A 26,953-nucleotide genomic window follows, 5' to 3' on the forward strand; every position below is an offset into this window, starting at 1 on the left:
AGATGAGAAAAATACTTACCTTACTTCCACTTGAAAGGGTTTGTGAATGTTCCTAGTAAGATATTAATAGTAGAGTTAAACCTCTTCATCATTTGTTTGTGAATGGCTGGGGTAGTATTTTTTACTGTTGTGCTTCCTCAAACAGGTCAGCAGATGTGACACAAAGTTAACATCTCAGCCTATCAGTGTTTTCTAGGGATACCTGCCCTGCTAATTTTTCTAATGGAGTATTTGTCACATTTGCTGCCTCAATAGATGACATAGCACTGCCTTGGGATGCATAATCTGCCATCACCAAGATATACCTCTTATCTTTGGTGTTTGGGTAATAGCAAGCCCCACAATACCAATGGCTACAATCTGAAATGGTTATTCAATAACAAGCAAAGCCACCAAAGCAGGCTTGCCTTTATCTTCTGTCCTACCAAAGCACTTGCAGTGTTCTCCAGCGTTAAAGTATCCAGTCATGTATCTTACAATACCTGGAAAAAAATGCATATGTTTCCTCTTTGTACTCTTTATGCCTAGATGGCCTGAAAAATGAATATTGTGAGCTATGACAAAAAGTACCCAATGGCAGGTCTTAAGAATATCAACTACTTTATCAATTCTCTCTCAAGCCACAATGCAAGAGACCATTCTCTGTGTAGCAGTCCTTTGCCCCAGTATACAGATATAAACTGTATCTATCACAAACCCCATATTTTGTTCCTTCCAAGTGTATCTTTTCCAAACTGTTTCTCAGATTCAGGCGTACTGTTACCAACTCCCCATTCCCCTAAAGTAGCCATCTTCAGATGCAGCCCAGCATCTTTTACACCTGTGGCTCCATTTCATGCCTGTTGCAGTTAACCGTCCCTTTTTTTAAATACCTACATCACCTGTCTGCATTATAGATATAGGTACTAGCTGGGTCTCTGCTGTTATACCCATCCCCTGTGTTTGTCTGCTTGTCTTGCTATATGTAACTGCATGTAAACACAGTACTGTATCATCAAAGTCATTTTCTGTCGAGACATTGATGAGAATATTGTCAAAAACTACCTCCAGCTTTCCTCCTTGACCACTTCCCAGACAAAATGAGCCATGGACAATGGCACCTGAAAAAGTGTCCCTCCCTTGCCCCTAACTGGGGTGGACTGCCCTCACAAGTAATGCTCTTTTCTCACAACTGCATAGTTATATCTAATGCAGTAGCCCTACCTTTGTACTCTCTACCAAACTATGGAACAGGCGCTTGCAGTTTAAGGACATCCTACAATTACTATGGTACCACATCTGCTAACTCCTTATCTGGGTTTTGTTCCCCCTCCCTGATTCTCTGAACATTTGTACAGCACATGCACAACTTCATAACATCTAATCTCAGAACTCTGGCATATACTGGAACCAGAGACTTTCCCTGTAGTCTGTGAAAATGCAATAGTTTAGACTGCCATGAATGGGTTCCCTTATCTGCATGCATAACGCAGGTAAACTCTTTTGTGCAGCTGATGCCAGCTCAGTAAAGAGAGTTCAGCCTTTTACCCATCTTTAAAGTTAAGGCCCATTCCTAGCCTCTGAATATCCTTATGCAAAGCAATGAGTACTTATACTCTGATTGTAAGGTCTCCCAGCATTTCACAAATTCTGTAGACACATATTTCTAAGTTTCAGGTTTGAGAAGAAAACATTATACAAAAGGACACTATACTTTACTTTACTTTACACTAGCCAATCAGCCAGTCAGCATTGAGCATGTTACTAAACACATACAGATCTTTACTTTTGAGCAGATAAGTTAAAGAAGCCTCAGTCATTGTCCTTGGTAAATTTGTTCAGATTACAGGCTCTTTCAAATGCCTGACAAAAAACTGTCAAAATCATCTTTACCTTTATACTGAAGAAATAATTCAGTGCTAATTTTAGGATTGCCTCACCCCACCCTCTACTCAAGTGCACTTGGTGAAGGGTTATGAGATCCATATCATACTGTCCCTCTCTTTCACTTCACATTCCTTGTCTCTCTCTCAGTAGCATCAAGCTGTTTCAGTTCATGCCGTGTCTCATACTGTAATTTCCCTTCCTAGTCTGTGGTTTCATGCTGTCACTTGTTCTCTCTCTCTCTTTCAGTAGCTTCAAGTTGTTAAATGCTCTTGGCTGCTTTAAAGCAACTCATCTTCAACTCAAGAGTACCCTCTAATTCTAGCTGTATTTTAACAACATCTGGGGGCACACCGCATTGTACTTTAGCTGCATGTTTCACATCTGCAGTTCCTTACAGGATGTCTCTATGACTATTGGAAGGAACCTTGACTTCCTACCAGGTGACATCATCATTATTCAAACCAGTACGTTGGATACTTTTTGATTTAGACTGTTTAATCAATGTGCCATAGACATCCTGGAATATTCGCCAGAGTTCATCTTGCCAGCGTCCTAACTGTTCTGACTAAGCAATAAAATAACTGCTGTGTAATTTATAATGCTGAATTTTTCACCTTTGGGCTATATGAATGCATACAATATTTAATGAAAAGAATGTTTTATGGTTGTAAAAGTCTGGTTTACAATACTTTCACACCTCTGCAAATCAAATGTAACAGATGAGGTACAAATCCTACCGCTGCCACCAAAGCATGTGATGAATAAGGATACAGGTCTTAAATACAATCCTTCATCATTGCTAAAACTAATGTGAAGTGCACAGCTTATACAGCCCAAATTGATACCACTGTCACCAAACATACATGAAAGTTGGTTATTGACCTTAAGAGATTACAGCTAATATGCACTCCTGCCTTGAATTGTGTCTAGTACCTGTCACACCCAAGTAAGCTTTACACTGTCAGCTTTAGACCTGCATTACAATTACAGACTCCGCAGGATTTTACCTACCACAGTCCACACCCAGTGCCATCTAATGCAAATGCAGTAACAGTAGCTGAGACATAACTGGACAGTTTTTCTTGTTTTCTTGCAGCAGACACACACACACACACACACACACACACACACACACACACACACACACATACATATTCATGCGTGCAAACACTAACAATGTTTCCCAGGAGTAGCTATTGATACCTCTCCAAAGACAGTATCCATTTTTGTATATATGGTATGCTATTAGTAATCAAATTATTAATCCTTATCCCAAGATCTCATTTACTGATTGTGAGCAAGCCACCTTTAAGTTATAAAAGCTGATGGCTGAGCAGTCTAACTTCAAAAAGAGCAGAAAAGCAACAAAAACACTAATACTGTAAGAATACCCATAAAACAAGACACCAGCCACAAGCTTCTAAGAATGAACACAAGAAAACGCTTTACTTTTAAAAAGATGTAATTAAACAGATTCTGATGACAGAAAAACAGACTCATCTGTTACTGTTATTACTATTCACTTATGACACAGAAGTGATTCCTTAAGATGCAAATAAAGTCTAACAAATCTGTGATCCATAAATCATTGTGTTAACTTTACCAGTTCCAAATAACTGTCCTAGACCAAAAATAAAAAAGCAGAGCAGCTTTTATTCAGCATATTCCATGGAGGATAGAAAGGCTTTCCAAGTCCAAATATTAATTTCAGACAAAAAAGTAAGCAGCTACTCTGGCTTACTGCACTCCATGGAGATTAGTTAGATTTAAGGACACATACAGCATCTGTCTTTCCTTTAAAAACAAATTGCTAAATTGTACATGCAGTTATATTTCATGTTGAGGTAATTCACCTTGTCAAGGTGACATGGCAAAAATGAACTATTCCATATTCCATATTATTAAAAGAAAGCAGTTATAAATTCTACACATAAATTCTTCAAATAACTATTTGCATTTTTAAATCAAAAACCTATGGTATCTGAAACCACCTATGATCCCCAATACTATTTTTTGCACTGAGTGTATTTGTCCCACTGTTGGACACTTGAGGTAGTATTCATATTTGCTAGGTGAAATTTTCTCAAGGGATTGTGGAATTTCCCCTACTAATTTTTTTTTAATAAGTGCTGTGGGATCTTCTACATCCACCTGAGCTACCACCAACTCAGGTTGACAGGACCTCAGTTTCACATTTCATGTGAAGGGCGGTGAACTAAAGAGTGAAGCACGTCATTTATGCTGCACTGCAATATCAGTATTGCAAACATTTATCCAAGCACTCGGTGTGGGAATAGAACCCACAGCCTGCTGATATTCTAGCATCAAAGGTGAGTGTGGTACCAGATGATCTACTGGCATTGGTAGCCTGGTGTTAGATGGTCTGTCAAGATTCAGCTCTTCTTTAGTGAATAGAGAGTGTAGGTCCTTCCCACCAATGCAACATACCTACAGTGGCTAAATTGTCAAAAATAAATAAAGATCTGTAATACAATTTGAATGTACCAGATGTCTAGACCCTTTTTTTAAATGTGAGGTTAATAATAAAGCGTGGGCAAGATTTGTGAGCATTATGCCCCATGGCATAGGACTCGCAGCACTATGCAGTAAATCAAAGTTATTTGTGATATGTAAAGACAGCCACACAATAGAATAAGACTGTCTATGCACTCCTACCCCATTGCATTGCCACAGTACACTATGTATAGAACAGTTATACAAATAATCCTCCCGTGATCATATACAGTTCAGAAATTCTACACCATCTGCACTTGGGCTGGTACCACCTGTATAAGTTATGTGACCAGAACTATATACTTACAGTTGGTCTAGTGCCATTTGATTGCACCATTGCTCCTTCATTGCTAATGTGCAGCTTAGCTTTCAGAGCTGAGCAGCAGCATCAGTGCATTACTAAAAATAAACAAATTAGTAAAACTTCTGCATGGTAGGAAAACACCTACCAGCAATATAGCTCTTTGTGGTGCAGATAAACTTGCTACAACAACCACACCCATGCTGTCCCAAGCTCCCTTTCTCACACAGTGACTGCACAAATAGTAAGTTCTCCTTATGCAGTCTATTCACTGAAGCCAGATATAAAAATTCTAACAGCAGTGCCTCCTTTAATTTGATTGCATTCAAAATGGGAAAATGTGAGTACATTAGAAAGTTCAGCAATTACATTTTCTGTCATTGTTAGACAAAAATCCATTATGTTGGCTGACTTACCAGACAAATATATGCCCCTCTTTTAGTCCACTGGCAGTGGGGCTGTTATTTCTTGGTCTCATATATCCTGTATTAATAATATGTTATGAATCAATTTGCTTTTAGAAGAGATGGCCATACAGTTGCAAGAAAAACAGTGTATACAATTCAGAAATAGTATGTATATTCAGGAACGGATGTACTGATCTGTTTCTGGAACATTAATGGAGTAAATAAGCCATTAGACAGCGTGATCAAAAATCAGCACATACTGGATTTATTGGTCAGTGATAGATTGTGGTACAGCAGGGATCAGGAAATTAGCATTTTCTCACTGTAGTGCAATCTTGGAGTTGGTGTGTATCTGTATGTATATGTATATATATATATATATATATATATATATATATATATATATATAGATATATAGATATAGATATATATATATAGATATAGATATATAGATAGATAATAGATATATGCATACATGCACACACAAACACACACATATAGACCATTAGAAGGGAGAGTGCAGAAACATATTAAACTAATTTTTTTGACAGATTCTCTTTTGGAGCAGTTGTGCTTGACTAGTTTCCGTTTTGATGTTTTGTTCAGTTGATCATGTAATGCATATGTGTAGGTACAATTCATGTGGTCAGTCTTTCCAATTGTTGATATTTTTTGGTGTCAGAATTGGTTTAACATTCATGTTGTTGAAGATAATAATCATTCACGTTTAGAACATCGAATATGAGAGTGGGTACTAATGCTGAAACTTTCATTTGTAATGAAAGTTCCAGCACTTGGGTTAAATGCATATTTGTGAGTGTTTGTTAGTTAGGGTTAGAGTAAGGCAAGGGTGAAGGAAAGGAATAAATGTGTAGGTATGCTTGGTTACTGGCATGTTTGGGGTGTGTGTGTGTGTGTGTGTGTGTCTGCGTGCATGTATGTGCATGTGTGTGTGTGTGTGTGTGTGTGTGTGTGTGTGTGTGTGTGTGTGTGTGTGTGTGCATGTGTGTGTGTGTGTGTGTGTGTGTGTGTGTGTGTGTGTGTGTGTGTGTGTGTGTGTGTGTGTGTGTGTGTGTGTGTGTGTGTGTGCATGTATGCGTGTGTGTGTGTGTGTGTGTGTGTGTGTGTGTGTGTGTGTGTGTGTGTGTGTGTATTGTTTAGTGCTACTTTCGGGAAAGGGTGTGTAGTACCTTAATGTGTATGGCCGGGGCTGGGTCATAGGTGGGGGAAGGGTTAAAGTTAGCATACATGAGTAAAATATTAATTTTAGTCCTTCAGAATAATGTCTTCTTGTTCCAGGATAATATATATCATCGAATTTTACAGAAAGTAATGAGCACACCAATGGCCGTTATATATGCAAATATATTTGCATCAGTAACAAATAACAGCAGTGCAATGCAATCCAAATGACACCGGGACACCAAAGGACACTTAAACTTTTATTAAAATAAAAACACAAGAGTTAAGTGCTTTTGTTCCCACAGGAACTTCTTCAGAACTCAATTAATCACAATAAAAACATTTAAGTAGCCATATAAAATCACATGATCCTCACAATGGCCAATAAAATCATTTAAAATCTAATTGCTTCGATTTTAACGCAGAATAAATAGATAATGCTTCATCCTAATCATTCATTTGTTTTTTTAGTTGTGAATAAAGTTTCAAAGGATATTCAAGGTAGAGTTGTAGATGAACATTTGGATGTATGTGAACTAAAGTGGCAAATTAGACTTAATGCAACTCACTATCCAGGTTTAAATGAAGCATTATCTATTTATTCTGTGTTAAAATTGAAGCAATTAGATTTTTAATTATTCTATTGGTCATTGTGAGGATCTTGTGATTTTATATGGCTACTTAAATTTTGTTTTTATTGTGATTAATTGAATTCTGTAGAAGTTCCTGTGGGAACGAAAGCACTTAACCCTTGTGTTTTTGTTTTAATAAAAGTTTAAGTGGCCTTTGGTGTTCCAGTGTCATTTGGATTGCATTGCACTGCTGTTATTTGTTATTGAGTTATTCGTTTGTGGATTATTTGGATTTTTATATCTGCATCAGTCTGGGGATAAGATACAATAATTATAAAAAATCATTTTTATTATAAGAAAATATTATTTGTTAAATATTTCATCAATTATGTATTTATGTTATGGGTGATACACATGAATAATTGCTATACTTTAAGCAATATTTTATTAAGTATATATTTTAGCTTTAAAATCAGTAATCAAAGACAGTCATTTTGAAATTATTATTCATTAAAAATTAAATAAAAGCATGTTATATATTCAGACATTATATGTAACACTGCAGACACATATCTGAGACATTTTAGATCATCAGTGCTTTTACCATGTCACTATTGCAAAGGTTGTTAAATTCCATCATTGGATAGGCTGATGTTCTAAAAAAAATCTTTTCTAATTAAGCCCAGGATATGACACACTTTCTGTTTAGGTTAAATAGCATGTTCTGCTCAAAAAAGACTCTCCAAGTGACACCCATTGCCATAATGAGATATACAGAACTTTGTTTCTCCTTTGCTTTACTGAAAGTATGAGTATACTTGTCCAGAGATAATTAAATATTTTCCTTAAAGACAACTAAAAGGTAGTAGGTACATCTATAGTAAAAGATCAACTAAAGAATAGATACTGTAGAAGCACAGTTATGAACCCGCTCTATGGTGTAAAGGGGTTAAAACCCTGACTGTGCTATAGTTGACCACAGTTTAAATAGTGGCTCGGGCACTTGTAGGAGCTGGCCAGAGAGGACTTGAGTTAGCTAATGCTGGTTTCCCAGCATGGAGGATGAGAAGCAGCTGTAGCTTGCCTCAAGGATGACATTTAGTGACAGCACTAGATGACTAGTTGCTACATACTGAAGTTCATGGTTGCCGAACCTGTGCTATCATGATGTATTTGTACCAGTAGCTGAAGGGAAATTCGGTGTAGGGAGGCATGCTTACAATTAAGAGATAGCAATGATGGAGCTTAAAGGAACTGTTGAGGGGTGGAGGTGGTTATTCTTAGGAAAGAGAGCAGGCCAATCCCAGAGACCAGCAAGGTGGCCTGTCTTTTGCTACCTGACTCTGGCCAGTGAACTGAGTGCCAGACATGATTCCAGTGCACAAATGAATGAGTAATAGAGCTCTCATTCAGCCTGGGAATGCCCAGTTCCTGTACCCCTGGAATGAACAGGATGATCGGATGCCATAAGTATAGCCATTCCTAAGGAGGAGTACAAAAATGGTACATACTTATGCATACGTCTTTAATCTTTAGTCAGGGTACCAACTTCGGTAGTTACCAAATTCCCTGTTGTGCTCAAAGTTTCTGGATGACCAAGTACTTCACTTGTCAGTCTCCATGAAGCCACATCAGTTCACCCTCAGTATTTCAAACACATTTCCAGTCTAATTCTGCTGTTGATGTGTTAGCCTTAAATCCTTGCAAGAAACAATATTCAGTTAATATTTTTATAGCTACTTTAATCTTAAAACCATTCTCTAATAAAGCCATGTAATAACAAGGAACAATGCTAACTTCTGTTTCTCTCTCTCTCTTTCTCGCTGTACTTAAACAATTAAAGGAACACTTCTCGTTCTCTTACAATTTAACTCAACCCTTAGGTTGCTTTTCTCCCAACAATATGGTTCCAGTGGTGTGTATGTACCAGAAATCTGCTTGTACTTTATAAAACTTTAATTTTTTTTGCCTTGGAATCAAAGGAAGGGAAAGCCCAACCACTTTTTTAAACTTAACTTCTCACATATTTTACAGAGGAATTTATTTGTCTCTGCCTGAATGACATACCAAAGACAGCAAAATCTGTAGTTTTACCTGCCAGGTACTGCTGACAATCTTATACAGGCAATTAGACCTACTGATGCCAGGAGCCCAGCAGCTGCAATAAAAGAGACGGAGAGATGTGAAACTGATTTCCAGCCTATTGAAGATCAGAAGAGAACTTACACTGATTCACAGCTGCTTCCAATGTAGCCATGCTTTTCATAGCAAAACAAAGCAATTAGATTAGTCAAGGGTTCAAAAGCAGTTGTCACCTCTTATGACAAATTTACATAAGCAACATCACAGTATTGAAATACTAAGCTTCAAATGTTGGTTGTTTATACTACTTTATATAATAAAATAACTTAAATGTAGCATCAAAGATGTCTATCACATTTAGGGAAAAGTCAGTAAATGTTTTTGTTCTTGCAATTCCTGTATCATTTCACCATCCCCCAACTCTTTCCATCTCTGCTCTTTCCTCTTCACCTCATCCACATTACTAAATGTTAATGTCACAGACTCTCTTAATACTCATAACCAAAGTTTGCAAACTGTACAATTACTTTTGTAGTATCCATAGCTCTTCTGAATTTTTGGACTATGTGCTGATTTTTCTATATTAATCTAGTAGTTTCTTACTAGCTTCAGTCCTACAAGTTTTTTTTTTGTCTCATGCAAATATATTGTGAGTAATATAACTACTGCATATTAGTTCTAGTACTATAGGTTTTTTGTTCTTGTAAAATTGTAAACAATTTATAAGTATTACTGACTGTATTCACTTAGTGTTGGTTCCTATATATAACATTGTATTGTATTTATATGTGGAGCTTTTCTTCCTGGGCCTCCACTGAAAAGGGGCTATTAAGCCCAGTTGGACCACCCTGGTAAACAAATGTCAAATAAATAAATAAATAATTGTAAAGTATCAACGCATTTACCATTTTGAGTCCCCCCCCCCGACAGAACTGCCCAAATCAAGAAGGCTGGGCAGGAAGTGAGACTGGTGGCAACCCTATCAACTAGGTACAGTGATACTGGCCCAGTTGGACCACCCTGGTAAACAAATGTCAAATAAATAAATAAATTATTGTAAAGTATCAATGCATTTACCATTTTTTTGCCCCCCCTCGACAGAACTGCCCAAATCAAGAAGGCTGTGCAGGAAGTGAGACGGGTGGCAAACCTATCAACTAGGTACAATGATACTGTTTTTGAAGTCTTCTATGTTTTCTTGAGACAGCTTTCCAGAGGGTAATGCATATCTGCTGCACAGATCCATAGAAAGCGTCATCTCTCACTGACTTTAAGTCAGTCCTTACACAGGTAGAATGCATGAGCATTTTCTAGTATACAAAGGAAGTATAACCATTCATGGCAACCATAATATACAGCTGAATTTACATGACCTTTCATTAAAAACATTAGGAAAAGGAAATCAAAAGTATTTTAATTATATATATATATATATATATATATATATATATATATATATATATATACATACATACATATGAAGTACGTGTGTAGCACACATCTTACATGTATGTGTAGAAATATATGATTGTGCGTATAATGAAGAAAAGTATGCATGCATATGTGTATGTGTGTATATATGTGTGAGTGCATATATACAACTAGTGACACCTCACCTCCCAGTCTGCAGTTAGGTGACTTTCTTTTTCATATAAAGAATCCTTCAAAATACTTGTACTGTACTGCACACCATCAAAACGGTCTTTCTATTAATTTGGTGTAAAAGACACACATTAATGTGTGTGTATTGCACATTTCAGTTAATTCACTGTTTTAAATCTTGAGATGCCTCTCTTATAAAGGTATGTGTGTTTGCTTTAATAGATGTTTTGCACATTTTCATCATAACTTTCTATATGTAACCTTGAAGCTTTTCTCCATGGGTATCCACTGAAAAGGAGGTTTATTTCCCGTTTTTATTTTCCCAGTAAAAAATAAATAAACAGTGGTAATGATGAAGCTGAAGCTCCAGGCTTATGGGTATGAAATAGGCCTGCTGTTTCTATTTTCACTTTAGTGCAATTGAAACACTAAATAGGCCACTTATAATTTTCAGTTCCATATCCCCTAGACACATAATCCAGCACTAAGTATAGGTAAGACACAGTATGGCTAAACTACCAAGCGAAAAGAGAGTAAAACACTGACAGGAGGAAACCAAACACTCCCTTTTTTTCATTAATCAGTTTATTAACCTTAAGGTCCTTGATTGTTGCATTTATGTATTACATATGTAAATACAGTAAGCAGTGCTACATAGGGAGAACAAATGACATATGAACTGAATGGGAAGAGCACAACACAAAGAGCAGACAAGATGAGGCTGAGGTGTATGAAAAGCAGGAATCGAGGTGATGCAGCGCTTCCTGTACAACACTGGGAAAACAACAGGAGAAAATGAGCTGACAAAGTACACTATAATGCTTCGTAAAATATTAACTGTATTAACATACCATGCTTCCTAAGACTGTGTATTTGGTGGAAAAAAACAGATGTTGAGCAGACACTCTTAAATTTGTACTGTGCCATTTTTACTACTATACAAGAGAGAATGCAAGCATATGTATAATATATCGTGAATTGAGCATTTTTATTGGACAGCCATTTGTGTTTGTCTCACCGGCATTGCCTACGTTTTCTAGTCTGACAATTGTGGAGTTTTACAGGGGTAGAGGGATATATTAGTTGGTGACCAGAAGATTGTTGTCCCAGTGAACATTCCTAAAGCAGCTGTGCACATAATTTCACAAGAGATGATTACTAGGCAGACAGTGAACTGGGGAACCATGCAAACGGTAAACATACACAGATGACAAACAAATGTAAAAGAGTACAAGAGCAAGCAAATATCATTATCAACATAATTTTGTATAGTAAGCTGTGAGGAAATGCATTGAAAATGGAATGAAATTGAGCTGGAAAAGACACTGCAGAAAGGAAATTGTTTTGTACAGTAAACACATCACCACTGCAATTATGACCGGGGGAAAACATAACAGAAAAGATTAACATGCAGTGAAAAGCTATGAATTACTTGAATTTCTTGAACACTTACCAAAACCCACAGCTACCATAGCTAATAACAGACTGAAGAAGCGTAACATAGAAACAGTACTGTAATAGTTGTGATGTGTACTGAAAAAAAGGAATAAAGAGATAGGGGCAAGGGTTCATGCAAAGCTGCTAAATATGCAGTCTATAGGACCATTAGGGAATCTAGGCCAAACTCTCAATTACTGATGACTTTTTTAAAAATTATGCTATAGATAGCGGATACCCCCCATGTCTCATTGTGTTATGTGCATGCCACTACCCCTAGCAGTTAGATTCACTCCGTGAGTGCTCTCCTCCTTCAAACTGGTCTAAATAAAGTAACTAAAATCTCCCTCCATGCACATCTATGGGTCCTACAAGACAAAGATAAAGTGAAAGAACACAGAAGCAGATAAATGTAGTTTTTTTCCCTATTGAGATCTTGCCCTTAATGTACAGTAATTTCTCTGCACTATTTTTAAAGTTGGAAGTGGCATGCATCCTTGCACAGACATTAACTTCTAGTTTCACCTCTCCTCTCTCTAGTTATTCCCCCTTGTGCCACTAGATTTTGTTGTATTTCTTTAAAAACTGAACAAAGTAAACAGAAGAGGCCAATTGTATCCCACACTGTTCTCCATGGCTTTCCTAATACCTATAATGGTCTCAATACATGCCGTGATGAAAGAGATGCTGTAGAACAACTCCTCTAAATACCGCAGAAGAGTGCATTTGATTTTTGGTAACCTTCTGACACTCACTTGCTGTACTTTTGTTACAGGTAGTTTTTTTTTTGCTCCTAGCTATGGCCAGATTCACTTTTTTAAAATCTGTTCACACACTCCCCTCCAGAACTGTGTGTATTTCCCCAGTTTAACACCACCTCCCCCAACTTAACATGTGGAGGGAGTCCTCTAAAGAAGACATCCTGTGAGGCACCATTTTTAGAATTATGCTATAGATAATGGATGCCCTCCTTGTCCTGCTGTATTGTGTGCATTCCACATAAGTGTTTTCAAGTGTTTCTGACTGCTTTAAATTTAAATAGTGCTAAAATGAGTACAGAGATTTTTATTGTGTTTGCTTTTTCTGATACTTGGCTGTGTCTGTTGCCCATTATGTTTCTGGTTCCAAGTCAGCTGTAGCCTTGGACTCTACTGAATTTTGGCTAATTGTATTCCCTACTGTTTAACAACTGTGTTTAACTTACTACATCTGTCTGGACACTATAAGTTATATAAGGACAGCATTTAATTATAGATTGCTGCTAACCGCTGAACACATATAACTATGCTGTCCTAGTACTTGATAATTGTTGCATAAGTTCATCCTCATACTGTTAGTAAACATGATTGTTTTAGAATGCTACAGTGTGCAGATAACGAATGTTCAAGTCTGCATTTTATCACAACTGGTGGATTTACTTTGACAACAGATTAAGCTACCTCAAACTACTTTCACTCTAGATACTATATAAACAGTGGGCTTTTTCAGAGACTTGATTCTATGTACATGTAATTAAATAGTGTTTCCATTTGTTATAGTTCTTATTTCCTTCCACTGAACCTAGTCACCTCCTATGATCCTATAAACAAAGCCCCTCGTTGGCCCTGTTTAAGAGTAATTGGGATAATTGGATGGGTAACCAGAAATTCAACCCGGGGGTTGCACGTGTGTTCCTCTTGGACAGGGGCACTAGCTGCTGAATTTAGTGTCTGCTTTAACTAGACAGCCTTGGGAACATGGGTTGAACTTGGGTAGGCGTGTAAGGGCCCAGGGGCCATTAGCTTAGCAACCTCCTAAGATCCTATAAACTATACCTCTAATAATTCTAATACTCTCTTTTACAGTACCCCTAGCAGTTAGATTCACTCCATGTGTGTTCCCCTCCTTCAAAGTGGTCAAAACAAAACTGCTGAAATCTCCCTCTACATGCATTTATAGAACTTACAAGACAAAGGCACAGTGACAGAACACACAAGCAGATAAATGTAGTTTTTTTTTCCTATGGAAATTTTGCTCTTAACATACAGTAATTTCTCTGTATTATTTTTAAAGTTGGAAGTGGCATGCACACCCGTAGGGACATTAATCGCTAGTTTCCCCTCTCCTCTTCTCTCTCTCTAGTAATCTCCCCCTTCTGCCAATAGATTTTGTTGTATTTATTTAAAAACTGAGCAAAGTAAGCTAAACAGGTCAAGTATATCCCAGACTGCTCTCCCCAGCTTTCCTAATACCTATAATGGTCTTTTTACACGCCGTGCTGAAAGAGATACTTTAGAACAACTCCTCTAAATACTGAAACAGAGTGCATTTGATTTTTGGAAACCTTCTGACACTCACCCCCTGTCCTTTTGTTACAGATAGTTTCTTTTTCCTATCTGTGGCCAGGTTTTGCGGTCACTCCGCTTCCCTACCCCCATTTCCCATCCACCCCCAGTACTCCTACGCCTACATTTATACTTTAAGAACTCCACCTTCAACCTCAAAACATCAGTCACACAACACCTCAATTAGTTACTTTCCTCCATCCTGCTTCCAGAACACTTACCCTTAGAAACATTACATTCACTTGCAACATCTCGCCCTCCTCTTCAGCTGTTATATTCCACCTTATACTAAACTTCATTATCACTATACACTTATTACAATTCTCAAACGTACACTCAAAACTAGCAATGTTTCTTGTATCCTGTCTAACCTCTTCATTACTAATCCTTACCCTTGCTACAACAGTTTATTCATAACCTCCTGTACATTATTACACATCAAAAACCTCCACCACATTTTACCCACCTAAACACTACATGTCAAACAGCTCCCCAAAATATTTATCTACACTCTTTATATCTCAGCTCCCAAACTCTTTACCAAATCACACAGTAAACCTCACATAATACCTCTCTCATCCACCTCATGTAAAAAACGCAATAAACTATAGCCATATCTCTTATCACTTCTGCTACAAAATGGAGACATTCATCCTAAAACAGTGCCTACTACTAACCTTACCCCCAAAATCTGTCCCAAGAACCTAAATATAACAACACTTAATCTCTTCCTCTAGCTCCTATCCTGTCCAATATTACAGCCATAAACTCTACATCAATAACTCAACCACTTCCTCATTTTATCCCATACCTACAACTATCATACAAAGGCTATTGCAAAAACTAAAACCCTGTTCCACCTCAGCTGATAATCTCCCACCCCAATACCATAAACTAGCTGCTGATTCCACTGCCTACCCAGTCGGTATCCTAATCAATAGATCTATATAAGAATCACTAGTTCCTATCATATGGAAAATGTCTCATATCACCCCATCCACAAAAGAGGAAACTCCACAGAACCTGCCAATTTTTATATCTTATCTATTCTATATCATAGCTCCAAAATTCTAGGAAGATGTATCCTCCAACAGCTAATGCACTACCTACTACAAAATAATCTACTCACACCAACTCAACATGGTTTCCACCCCGACCACAGTACATCCACAACTTTTATATCCTTTACTGACACTATGAACAGGGCTACAGAAGCAGGAAACTATGTATCTGCAGTGTTTCTTGACCTTCTAAAGCCTTTGACATTGTTTCCTCACCCCTTACATCTGAACACGCTCTCCAATTTAGCCTTTTCTCATACCAGAGTTCAGTGGTTTCAAAGTTACTTACATGATCAGAAATAAGCCATAAGATGTTCATATGAACTTTTCCTCTTTCTCCATAACCCTACAGGATTCCTACAAGGCTCCATCCTAGGCCCCCTACTGTTTAATATAGTTCCAAACAACCTACATACTTCGTCATCCCTTGGAACTCTCATATAATATGCAGATTATTCCACTATTGTCTGCATATCGCCCACACTTCCCAAACTATTCACCAACACACAAAAGTCTTTTACTGCCACTGAAACCTGGCTTACTAATGCTCAAATATTCCTTAATCCTAAAAATACAAACTTCTCCTCTTCCACCCCAAAAATCCCACTTCTGACATAGCTCAATTCAAGATATGCTCAACATATAATACCATCTCTAAACCCTCAAAAAATACCGGACAGTGTCTGTACTCGTATTCTGTCGCAAAAGTATGGAATTCTCTCCCCCTAGCTATTAGATCAATTCCCAGCCTAGCAGTCTTCAAAACGTCATTAAAACTATATCTAAATAACACATGGCTGTGCACCTGCACTGCTCCAGGTTAAACTTTTCTACATCTGTTATGCTGAGCTCCCTCAGCTGTTTCATCCTCTACAACGACATACTAACTTGTTCTTAACTTGACACTAACTCGTTCTTAGACTTTCCTCATACTCTGCTAATAGTCATCATTTGAAACAAAAGTTTTTCTCACTGTTGTTTACATATAATGATATGATATGTTTGTGGAACTGTAATATATGTCTGCCCTTATTTGAACTTATGTGATGAAACTGTAATGCATTGAGTGTTATGTTACTATTAGATAAATCTGTATTTGAAGATTTTCTCCCCATGCCTCTGCTGAAAATGGGTTCTGCTGACCCAGCTGGAATATCCTGGTAAACAAATGTCAAATAAATCCTGCAAAGCACTGCCTGGTTAAGTGACTCACTCAAGATCACATAGTAGGAAAATAAAGATGGAAAGATGGAAAGATTCAAACCATGTACTCTTAGTTCTGTTGGAACTTAAGTCCTCTGCACTTATTGCCAGACATATCACAAGTTCAGTTAGAGGAACAGGAATGGACTGCTGCATGCCTCAATTAACTGATGGTTGTAACCATCAGGAAGGAGTGCAGTTTCCTGCAAAGGTGCACAGAATAATTTCTAAGGCATACAGAGTCCAAACATAAGTAATAATTGTGTAATTATCAAGGAGTCAGTTTTGCTGAAGAATGAAAAGAGAAAAAACATAATGCCAGAAGACATCTGTGCCGCAAAAAAAAAAAAAAAAAAAAGAATAAAAGAAAAGAAAACGTTATCCAAAGGTAAGGAATAGAAAAGTGGATGCAGAACTTTAGAACAGCATAGTTAGGAGAAAAATAATATAACATTATTTAAAAAACAAATGCAACTGATTAAGAATTTCTTATGACCCCCCCAAAAAAAATATTCACACTGCAGGGACTGGGGAATAGAATTATTTTCCAGTCCCTTAATTGCACTGTGTCATTATCAAGGAGTCAGGTTTGTAGACGAGTAATTTTCCTGTACTTTAACGAATCACTATCTGAGCAGAATAATAAGAAAAGCTAGAAAATATAATTCTACAAGACATCTGTGCCTCAGAAAAATAGTTATCCAAAGTTAAAGAATAGAAATCTGGTCATTAAAACTTAATTAGTAAGGGAAAACAAAAACATGACGTTAGTTATAAAACAAATGAAATGAAAGTATTTTCTACAGCATTCAGATAATAAATAAATATATAAATAAAAATCTTTCCACTGCAGGCCCGGGGAACACAATTATTCTCAGATCCCTTACTTTCCAGTAGCATCTGTCACACATAAAACTACAAGGTAAGTGCAGTGACAATTCTGACACCTCAGAAATAGTGTGGGGGAATGTTCTGTCATTTCTTCTTGGACTACAAAAGGATACTTTGAACAAAGGTCGGCAGTTTAGCTACCTTTTTGGTTGTAGCTGTATAACTCCTTAATATAGTGTAAAATGGGCTCTGAGAGAAAGGTATACAAGATGACAGTGACTGACACTAATCTTATGCATCAGTGAGATGGGAATGCACCACTACTTTCTTATGTCTATAGTGACCCATATAAATCGGACTTGAAATGGATTGTTGGAAAGAGAAAGAGATGAAGAAAAACAAGATCACATTGTTATGTTAAGTCCCATTGGCAGTCATTTGTGGAAACATATATTAACATTCTATAAGAAGCACTCAAAGTGATTTGAGGTGATAAAATAGCCCAGAAAACAAAGACAGAGTAAAAAAATATATTTATTTTAGCTCTAAGGTGGGGTTTTCCTTCATGTTAAAACTGGAGCTTTTCTCTGTAGACCTCCAATGAAAATGGGCTTTGCCCAATTGAACTTTACAACTTTACCTGTCAACAAAGACAAACAAAAAGATAAATGCATAAATAAATACATATGAGAGGGCATCATTAAGTTGTAAGGTATATACTATAAGAATAGGGTCAAAATCGAGGTTCATTTGTGTCGTCCTAGAAATTTCTAAAATAGCCTGTTGAATTCCTTATCTCTGAAGTCCCGAAATACATGTGGACCCCAAAGTTCTGGATCTTTAAACTGTATGCTTAGCAGGTGCATGGCATTACTTGTCAGTTAGTGACCTGGGCTAAAATCATCCTGATGCACTGAATCAGATCACAAGGAATCATACTAACTCTGTTTACAAAGACCTCAGTATAAATATTGTATTTTATAAAACTGGATTAAGAAGAGAGTACAGCAAAATGAGTTATCTGAAACTACTGTCTCCTTCAAGTATATTGCAATAACACACATGCATTCCATTCCATCAATAAAGACCCACCTTGCACAGGTACACAATGTCACTGAACTGCTTGTGAAACGATATGCTAATCCCAATAGAGTTTATTCACTTTAATGTCCTTGATTATCAGATTAATTTTATTACATGTGTTGGACCTGTCTGAGTTATTTTCCTGCTAAGTATATAATCTAGAAAGAAACCAGAGCCAAAAAATCCCATAAACACACCTTTCTTTTAAAACATAATCCACACCTTTATCCATGTAATATTCCTTTCTAAAATAAAGTCATAAATACAACTATACGAAAGTGTTTGCTGTATCCCATAAGGTCACTTTTATATTATCCATTTACCCTATTAATAAACTACCTAATTTCCTAACTGCCCTAAATATCTGCTGCTTTTTCAGCATGAAAATTAATCTCGGTCAGCCTTGTCCTTTCCTTACCTTATTGTTTCAGAAATATGAACCTAACATGCTACCCAAATGCCCTTTAAAACTATGAATTCACCCAGTATATGGCTACTTTACAACTACACATTTATTGTTCATATACAAACCACAAGCAGAAGATTATAAATCAAGGTAGAAAGGGATGAAAATGAAACGGGGGGGGGGGGGGGTCAGTAAATGAGAAAGTAGGATTTTGGATGCAGATCCTTAAATGGAATGACAACAACAACACAGAACATTATATTATATTATATTATATTATATTATATTATATTATATTTGTGAAGTAGCAGGAAGTATTCTAATAACTAAACCAACATGGGACTGGATAACTGTAAGTATGTGTATAGAAAATAGGCAAGAGGAAGTGGAATTTAATAGAGAATATTAGCAAAGGAAATAAAGTATCAGAAACAAATAACTAGAGAGGCAAAAGTAAAAGAATGTGATGAGGCCAAGTAGAACTCTAGGCTGCAGGTTAAAAACTTCCTTCCACACCAGGGAGTGATATCAGAAATCAGCAACAGTGAGCAGCAAAGCAAAAGGAGGGGGAGTTGCAATATATATACATGGAAAGCAGGAGAATTGGAGCTTTCTGATTTTTTAGGAAAGGTAAATTCAGTTACACATTATTTAAAGTTTACGATGGTAAAGTCAAGAGAAAGTGTACCTTATTTAGATGTATATGTTGAAAAGCTACCAAATGGGCTCCTTAATACTGGTGTCTATAGAAAAAACTGCTATAGAAATGCATTCTTGCATAGAAGTAGTATGCATCCGGAGTATATATTTAACAACATAGTTAAAGGCCAAGCGATGAGAGTTTCACGCCTGAATTCGAATAGCTCTGGGTATAGGAATGAATTAAATAAATTAAAACAAAAATTCTTGGATCGGTCATATAAATTGGAAGAAGTAGATGCAGGCTTAATGGAAATGGAAACTATGAGAAAAGATAGGGCATATCCATATTTTGCAGATAGAACAGGGAATACTGAAGTTATGAATCCCATGAATGAAAAACAGATGCCAAATGACATCAAAATATCTATATATTATACACAAAATGTGACAAATATTAAAGATATATATAGGAAGCATTGGGATATATTAATGACAGACCCCAGGATCTCTGTAATAGTAGGTAGTCATCCTAAGTTTTTGTATAAAAGAATGGCACAACGAAACTGTGCCATAAATGTAGGTATTGCTCATATATTAATGAAATAGAAACATTTACACATCCCATTACACAGCGTAGCTATACATTCCAAGTACAAGCCACGTGTGATACTACCCATGTGGTTTATCTTGCTACATGTACATGTTGTACTGCATTCTACGTGGGCAAGACAGATCGTAGGCTAAGGGACCGGATAAGAGAGCATTTGTATAATATAAGGATAGAATCATGTAATAATGCATTGTCAAAACATGTACAAGAAACATCTAAGGAACATGTTTTTAGATTTCAGGTTATCCAGGTTAATCAAGTTACTATTAGACGTGGGGATATATCTAATAAAACAGAACAAAATGAGATGAAGTGGATTATTAGACTTAGAGCGGACCGCATACCAGGGTTAAATGATAGGGTCCCTATCAAACCTGTGTTGAAAGCTAGGAAGTTATAAAACAAGTATAAAATGATGAATATAATGCTACAAAGTGGATATTGTTTTATGTTGTAGGTTTAATAATTATGTGTGTATATATGTTATTATATGGAAATGGGGTATATGAAATGACTAAGCACAAAATAAGCACTTGTATTTATATAGCTACATACATACATATATAAATTAAATTGTATAAATGAGATGTATGATTTTATCGTTTTTAAGTTTATATATCTGATGCAGTACATATTTATAATTGTGTTTTTATTTATAAGCATTTAATAGAAAGTATAGTATTTATTGTATATATTTATGTGAGATAATTTGTATAGGATATGTCATCATAGGAAAGGGAAATAATGTGTATATAAAGATCAAGTGATTGTTTAAATTTTATTGGCCTGAGGAAGCCTACGGGTGAAAGCACTAGCCATTTGTAATAAAAGTTTTATCATTAGGAGCTGCTTGCTGCCTATCTGTTTATTTATCTTGTGAATACAAGGTTGATGTTTTTTGGAATTATTGTTTGCTTATGGATATTGCCCATCGTTTATGAGTGGAAAGGAGTAGGGCTGCAGTTACACCGAGTTACACTGAGCTGAAGAGCGTTGGTAACCTAGCTGTGCTGTACGAGAGGGTTGCAGTTACATCGAGCTGAAGAGCATAGGTAATCCAGCAGCATTGGTAACCCAGCTGTGCTGTGCGAGAGGAATATTTAACTAATTAGACTTATATCTATGAGAGTGACTGCCTTTGTGTTGGTGCCCTCCTATACTTGTGCTTAGAATATATATATATATATATATATATATATATATATATATATATATATATATATATATATAAAAGACATATACACATCCACACATTCAGGCTGGTCAAACAGTATGACTCACAGGAGACACTCCAGGCGCAGTTAAACATTGACAAGATCCCTATTGAAATCACAGCTAGCTACATGCCCCCAACTTTGACTCAAGATGCCAACTCCACATATCTGAACCTCTTCAAATCTATCAAGATTCAACTCTTTACCCTGGCCCTGGGTGACTAACTATCCAAATCCAAACAGCACGCCTCGCACGTACAGCATGCTCGGCCAAACCAATCCACAAGAAACACTAGAGGCCAGCATGAGTAGTTCCACGACTTTTATTCATAAAATAATGAAATACTGCAAAAGGACATGATAATGTCCAAATAACAACACTCAAACTAGTTTCGGCTACTGCCTTCTTCAGTGAGAGAAAGTAAAGAAAGAATTATTTCAACCAGCAAACCAGTAATCTTTATATATTCCTTACCCAGCCAATAGCAAAAGAAGGTATAGTCCATACCCTCTAAATAATTCATTAGTTGACAACCAGGCTGCAGTAAACAAAAAGTAAATGAAGACATATTTTGGGATGTCCTTGATAATCATTTGATATTTGGTATATACCATAAATTATATGCATTAGTATAGCAAAAAAAACATTAGTAAATGAGTGAATGATCCATGTGAACATACACAATTAAACCATGGGTGAAAATAAAACAACAAGGCTATATATATTATAGTATATATATTTTTTACTAAATCAACACTGTCTTGGAGTCCTATAATCTTATAATAATAGATAAGTAAATAAAGGAGTATACTTATCATAAATGGTCATTAAGACCTGGTGGAAATAGGGCTCCGAGATGAATAATCCAATACTTTTCTTTGTGGCTAAGTATACTTGGCCATCCTTGTTGATTGTGCCTGTTGCCTGTAATTTTATCAATAACTGTAAACATGAATTTTGCCATAGGGTGTTTAATAGTATGTTGGTAAAGAGCATTCGTCAATTTCATATTACAAATGTCACTCCGATGTTCCCCTATTCTTATTCTTAGTGATCGTGAAGTTTTGCCCACATAGAAAGCAGAACACTGACATGTTGCCAGGTATATAACCCAGCTGCTTGAGCAATTACCAAATATCCTGACATCATAAACTTTACTTGTGTTGGAACTGGTAAATTGTTTAAGCTTGTTCACTTGACTACATGAAGTGCAGTGGCCACAAGGGAAAGTTCCCAAGAGTTCATCCCCTATTATAGTCAATTGTTATATTTTCTCTAAATTTTTATAACTATCTTAATATCTTCTGTATCTTAGTTACTGTACAACCTATACATATAAAGCCAGAACACTTTTTTTCAGACGAGTTGTCACATGACAGCAAGTAATTCCTTTCTTACAAAAATTTGAACATTTATGGTTATTTGTGTAATTAACAACCTAAACATCATTGAATATTTCTCAATATGTATAACGTGCAGTCCAAATATTAATGATGACTTTCTTCAACGTCATCTTAGATTTCAGTCGATATTATGCAATAATTTTAAGTCAATTTGCTTTAAAATATTAATGCACATAAGGAAATATTACCTAACTTAAAAATTACTTGCGCTCTTGGATTTTATGTATTAAAGGTTTTGTTGACAGAGCTGGCTTTGGGGTGTCCTTTGCTACATCACTGAGGTTTTTGTGTTTTAGAAGTTCTTAAGTCTGTTTCTGCAATTTTAGGTGTTTAAATGCTTGTTCCACAGTAACACTAGACTCATTAGTCAAGACTATAGCTCAGTTTTGTTTAACTCCCTTAGGCATTCAGGCCATAAATGTATCTGATTTTCTCTCTATAGTGGCCTCAGTTTACTTCAGAAATGTACTGAGTCTCTTCTGTCTGTTTGACACAATAGTTTTCCCTAACCAGATCAGCATGGGATGTCATGTGTTATCATACTTTGCATTGCTTCTTTCCATTATAGGGGTTCTTCTTTAACTACTCCACTCCTTTTGTGGGTGTCTTCCTTACCCATTTTAGTTGGTAAAGCTTGCTAGTCCTTCTTTGTTTTATGCTTTGAAGTTTACTGATCCTGAGTCTTTAGCTGTAAGTCATTCCTTGCAGGTCAGTCAGAGCAGTCTGATCAGTACTCAGGGTATTTTTAAGGTCTGAATCTCTGTAGTTCAAGCCATTAAATCCATTTCTTTCTATTTCTTAAACTCAGAAGCTTCCTGCAATGCATGATTTTTCTTAATTTCATTTTATCTTTCAATCTCTATCTGCTTTGACAGTTTATTGATTCCTCTCTCTGTTTTGAAGTCTGACTTTCTTGTACGAGTTCAGCCTTAGTGTTTACTCATGTTGTTTTAGTTTACTATTTGCATCATTTAAGTTAGCTTTTACTGTCTTGAAAGACTTCTCATGAGTTTTGCCCTGAATTTTATGTTTAGCCTCCACATTTTTACACTTACTAGATAGTATATGCACCTTGCATGTCAACCCATTCGGTTCAATGGTGCGTTTTTGTATGCTTTCATTTAATACACATACATCTGTACAGCATCCTGATATTTTTGGAGCTAGATTCCTTAATTATCTGACTTACCAATTAATATTAGGCAGCATAAGAGAGGACAAGGTGAATGTAATAAAAATGACACTATGACTGTTAAGCTAGGAAGTGCTCCAATGGATGCATTAATCGATGTTTGACTACTTTTTATTCATATTTTCATGTTTACAATCATAATTTAAATGGAGGAACTACAAGTTATTGAGGAGAGTGATGTGAAATGTAATGGTAAAAGCATTCGACATGGTCAACCACCACTTACTTCTCAATATTCTAAAATCCTTCTCTCTGGACACAAAGACTATAAAATGGTTCCAGTCCTACTTTGATAATAGACAGCAGGCAGTGCTGCGGGACAACAACCTCTCATCCCATCTCCCAGTTACCATAGGTGTTCCTCAGGGCTCTATATTAGGCCCCCTCCTTTTCTCAATATTTATCAATGACCTCATCCTAGCTATTCCTTTAACTAACTGTGTACAATACGCAGATGATTTGACAATAATCTGCTCAGCTAAATCTCAATCCCAACTACAGACTCTAACTCAGTCAATGTTCAATAAAAGAGAAAACTGGTTTCTACAATGCTGCCTCCTCTTGAACCCCCCCACAAAAACAAACTCATCCTCTTCATTCCTACCCATAAATCATTCCCAATGAACTTTTCAGTCTTATCCAATAATGATACACTCATATCTCCTAATTCAACAGCTAAATTTCTAGGGGTAACCATTGATAACAACCTGAACTTTGAAACCCATATCAACAATACCATAAAACTGTCAACAGGAAACTAGGCTCCTTCTATAGGATAAAACCCTTTCTCTCTCCACTAGCCAGAACCACTATTGCCTATTCCAACCTTATCTCCACACTTCTCTATGCTTCTTTCATATATACTAACTTGTCAAACAATAACCTTAACAAGCTAACCAGTGCTTACAATAGCATTGCCAGATTTGCTACTACTTCCTCCTTTAGGACCCATCAATGCCATAACCTGAAACAATTAGGCTGGTTAGAGCTTCTGAATCAGATTCACTTTAAACAACTCACCATTGTGCAAAAAACCCTTTTCCAACCTACCAATACCCCAATACTTGCTAGTCTCATTACTCAATATAAGAACCTTTCAACTTTATGCTCATCTAATAAACTACTTGTATCAACATGTAAATCTAATAACATGGCAGGAGATGCTCTCTTCTCAAATGCAGTTGGAAAGTATTGGAACCAACTCCCCCATGAACTTACATCACTGTCTTCATTTACACTTTTTAAACACAATCTGAAATTCTGTTTTAAAACCCATTGGTTATGTCCCTGTACAAATCCAGACTAACCTCATACTATATCACAAATACCTTGTCTTAAGACCTAATTCCTGCTCTATCTGTGTCTTTTTAGATCAAGGCCTATCCTTGGCAAAAACTTATCGTATCCTAATAGAGATAATTTAAAATACCTAGTTAAATTCTTCTGCATATAATTCTAAAGCATCCTACCTAATGGCAGTCAACAAGTATTGTTTAAACTGTGAGCATTGCTGAACTGTTGAAACTTGAAGTATGTATTTGTTTAACAATTACTTTCTAGTTACTAATGAACTCTTGTACATAAAGTCTAAAATATCTTATCTAATGCTTGTAACATGTTTTTTGTATAAACTGTGAAGATTCCTGAACTGTTTAAAATGTGTAGTATTTAACTGTATAACAACTAGTACCTGTATGTTAGTAGTCTAGTAATCTCGTGGAGCTTATCTCCCCGGGACTCTACTGAAAATGGACATAAATCCAGTTAGACTATCCCAGTCAACAAATGTAAAATAAAATAAAATAAATAAAAATAAAAATGTATTGTCACTATCTGTGTATACTGCACTATTCTATAGTTGCAGTCTACATAGTCAAAAGGTTTATCTTTTGTGCCCGCAAGCTGAGCAAACTTTGTTGAGACTATTATTGACTTAAAACCTTTTTTGCTGGAAATTAAATTTATATTTGTGGTTTGATAACACTGGTGTAAATAGGTTAATGAGTCACAGAGACCAAGTGTTTTTAAACCTTCATTATAACAAGTGGTACAAACATTTGAGAAGTTTTATCAGACTGATCTTAGGCATATAGCTGAGAATGTTTGTGATGTTGAATTTAACAACTTGGCTAGGAATGAAAAAAGGTTAATGGTCGATTTACGTTCTGATTCAAGTGTACGTGTGATGGAGCCCGACAAAGGGGGCAGGCTCGTCATCATGGATCAGATTGATTACTTGAATTCAGTGAACCAATTGCTAGCAGTGGATACCTATACTGAAGTCTCAGCAAATTAAGTTTATTTTAGTTTATTATAAAATTGATAAGATTACTACAAGATATGGTTTTACAGGGGCAAATTTCTGAGACTGAATTTAACTATATCTGCTATTCCAAACTGGTGGTAGCTCAAATTTTTGGTATACCGAAGATTCATTCGAATATAAATAACCCACCCTTTTGCCCCACTGTGGACACAGCATGCTCTAAAACATGTTTTATTGCCGGGTTTTTGGATTTTAACTGAAGGAAGGGTTAAGTAAAATAAAACAAGAATTGTAAGGATTCCTGGCACTTGTTAAAAATATTAAATGACATTATTTTTCTTCAGATATCATTTTTGTTACCGAAGATAACATGTTCATAATATATTTTCAGTTATCCCACATGAATTAGGTCTCACTTGGTTTGAGAACCAGTTTAATAAGTGTACCAGCGTAGAAAGTTGAAGAGTAGATGCCATCACTATATTATGGAAATTGTATTGAAGCACAATTTTTTGCATTTTGAAGGACAGTTTTACAAACAAATGACAGGGGTTGCAATGGGGGCCGCTTGCACCCCCATGTTTGTGAATTATGTCATAGCTGAGTGTGAAGACTTATATATACTCAGCAGTGAATTGAAGGTGAGTTGTATTTTATACACTTGTTTTTTGGACGATGTGTTTATTTTGTGGAAAGATACTGAATGGAGGTTAAAATAATTTTTAGAGTATATTAATAATACTGTTGAGTTTTT

At 36.2% G+C, this 26,953-nt stretch overlaps 1 protein-coding gene across 1 annotated transcript in view; it reads left to right on the forward strand.

The window, feature by feature from the left end:
- Window positions 1-26,953, forward strand: part of RASGRF1 (Ras protein specific guanine nucleotide releasing factor 1) — an 892,789-nt gene that overhangs the window by 246,322 nt on the left and 619,514 nt on the right. The gene's annotated exons all lie outside the window — the stretch shown is intronic.

This window comes from Protopterus annectens, chromosome 7.part0 (assembly GCF_019279795.1).
Source record: "Protopterus annectens isolate FY-2018-M chromosome 7.part0, PAN1.0, whole genome shotgun sequence".
NCBI lineage: Eukaryota > Metazoa > Chordata > Ceratodontiformes > Protopteridae > Protopterus > Protopterus annectens.